We start from the raw sequence: 3,173 nt of genomic DNA on the forward strand, positions 1-3,173 counted from the left end.
TTCCAAGATCCTCCCCAAAACCCTTTACATTTTGTTAAATTTAGCTCCGATCCCGAATTGTCAGCGTACATTTTATAACAGACCTTAAGTGACCGGAAAACTTCGTCTTGTGAGGTAAATACTGATACGTCATCCGCGTACGCACTTAGTGTTAAGTGGACTTTGGGTGAGGTGGGGAGTGTGAATCCTTTAAGGTATTTTCTGGTTAAGGCTAGGAATGGCTCAATAGAAATTGTAAACAGTGCCCCTGACAGGGGGCAGCCTTGTCTTACACCGGTTTCAAATTTAATAGAACTTGTTAAAGCAGCGCCCAGTCTTGCGTGACTAAGAGCCTTTGCATATAAAAGCTTAACCGCCTTAATGAAGAACGCTCCTACATTGATTTTCTCAAGTACTAAAAATAAGTATTTGTGTGAGATCTTATCGAACGCTGACTTTTGATCTAAGTTGATAATCGCTAGTGGAACATTTTGTTGATTTGCATGTTGTACTAATTCTCGTTGCAAATGAATAGAGTCATACATAGAGCGATTTGTCCTTAGGCAAGCCGAGCATGGTTTATTTGTAAAATACAAAATTTAAAAATTGTTTGAAAAAATAAAGCAATTACACTTTGTTTTAGAATCTAATTATTATGGCAGTATTATTTGCTTTAATAAGTAGTAGCCCTTAAATATGCATGTAATTTTTTAAATTTTTTAATCGCTTTTTTACATCGTTCTAACAGTAAAAAGAGTATTTCAAACTGTTAGAACCATTCAATTTAACTTGTAAAATAATATTTAAAACGTTATTCAATGTGTTTAAACGCCGCCACATTTTCAGCGGGTCTTGGATGACGTCACAAGCCACGACCGCAGTATTTGTTTACTTTTAGAGTTGATTTATTTAAACAGATTTTCAGTTGTAATAGCTATTTAGACCATGAAAAAAGCTAAAATACCATTTTATAGGTATTGTCTTGTACCAAAGTGCAAAAACACTATTAGAAATATTCCCGATAATGTGTATTTTGCAGTTCCAAAAGGACGACTCCCAGAGCGTTCTCAATTTTTTTACAGTTAGTGAACCCTAAAACAACCTTTTTCAACAATTGTGCCGTTGATTCTTGCAAATCGACGGACTATGCAATTTTTTTTCAAAATCCGATGAATTTTCTTAGTTAACAAATGGAATAATTTCCAAAATACCACAAGAAATGTAACTCTATAGTAGGCGAATGGAAAGCTCTCGGAAAGACCTACATTAAAAAAAAATACGTCCAAATCCGAGTTCACGAGAAATCAGCTATTCGGACTTGTTTTCGACACAACAAAAAATGATTTTGCAAATCGAGTCGCATAGAACGATTCTTTAAAGGGTGAGCTTTTTAATGCTTCTATTTTACCAAAATGTATGATTTTTATTAATCAGAACGCCAAGGGCCTATTATAGAGTTACCTTCCTTGTTATTTCGGGAGTTATTCAATTTGTTAGTTAACTAAAAAAAATTACACAGTCCATCAATTTGCAAGAATCATCGGGACAATTTCTGGAAATGGTTGTCTTAGGATTCCACCATCTGTAAACAAATGTAGAACGCTCTGGGAGTCACCCAGTTTAAAAGACCAAGTATCGTTTTGTAAATTTGTTTATTTAATTATGCAATAACTATCAAATCTACGGTAATCGGGTTTGTCATATTGTTTTGTTATCAAAAGAAGTGACCAAATACGGATTTTCAAAAAGATCGGATGAATTTTACTTAGTAACCAATTGATCATCTTCGGGGTTTTTTTTATATTTTTCCATAAAAAACAATAACATTTGAAAAAGAACGTTTCATACCCATTGTATCTTATAGAAAATTCAATTCTAAACCAATTCATTTCTCTTCATTTTTCCCCTTAGAGTAATAGTTAACGAGATAATTGAAGTCAAATGCGAAAAGAAACGACATCTTGCCATTTTTTTCCTCGTTTTTTGTTTATACATAACAATATATTCCGGGAGTTTTCGGCTAGGGGGACTATGATTTTCGGATTCAGCGGATCTTTTTACATAGAAGACACTTGATTTCGTTGAGTGAAATGACAACACCCAGCTCAATCTGCCCAAACTGTAATTTGACTGCACTAAGTACCTACTTATGAATATTGACACAACAAATGCGATCGCGTGGCATTTGACGGCACTTTCATTTGTCCAATAGTGAAGCGTTTCGCAAATTTGAATTTCGTTCGCTTATTTTGCACTTTTGAATTAACATTTTTAGCAATGAAAAACAAACTCAATAAGAAACTAATGGTTTAAGTATAATGTCAGGACAATAAATATTTGCCGGAGAAAGAATCAAGTAAATTTAAACCACATGAATATTCCCTATTCTGCGTGACGTTTTGTGTAGGACATGCTAGGCAACCAGATGACTTACACAGCAATGCATTTAATTACATTTAAATTTACAACACAAAAGGTAAATTTATACGTAATTGGTTTTTGTTTAACAATGACCACTAGAGACTTGTTATCTAGCAGTAACCAAAAACTAAGACATATTCGCATGATGCATATTAGAGGCTATAGTTTGTGGATAAAACCTATTAACCTACGAACAGTCGAAAAGCGTGTTATGTACACATCACCGAGGGTAAACAAGTACCGATGGATCTTCCACATAGACTTAAAAAACATAATACCCTGTCAGTCATTCAATGCGAAGTTCGGAAATTTTACAAACAGTTTAACGCATGTCACGAGATGACACTCATTGTAATCCCAACAAAGCATGCCACCCGGCATCGCTACTTAGCGGCATAAACAGTATCATTGAGCGCATTACACAATTTTATTTGGTAAGCTATACAATGAAGAGCTGTCATAGCTGTGTGATGGATCGGAATTCAACTGCTTGTCCGTAAACCGCGCACATTTTTCGGGCCTCACAATTCACAATGTCGATTGCCTCAAAATTTTGATCCGAACACCAGAGTGTTCGTTAGAAGAAGCGCGCAAACGAAATATGAATTTTTCGACGAGACGGGAGGTTGTTAGTGATGACCGATCACTCTTCACTTTGACAGATCACAGTTAACCAAACAATGCGAGATGTTCTCATTCATTTCCACATAAACGACGTGTCCTATTTACATTTAAGGTATTTATCATATTAAAAAGTCGATTCTTGTAGTCAG

This window comes from Photinus pyralis, unplaced genomic scaffold (assembly GCF_008802855.1).
Source record: "Photinus pyralis isolate 1611_PpyrPB1 unplaced genomic scaffold, Ppyr1.3 Ppyr1.4_LG5, whole genome shotgun sequence".
In the NCBI taxonomy this organism is placed as follows: Eukaryota; Metazoa; Arthropoda; class Insecta; order Coleoptera; family Lampyridae; genus Photinus; species Photinus pyralis.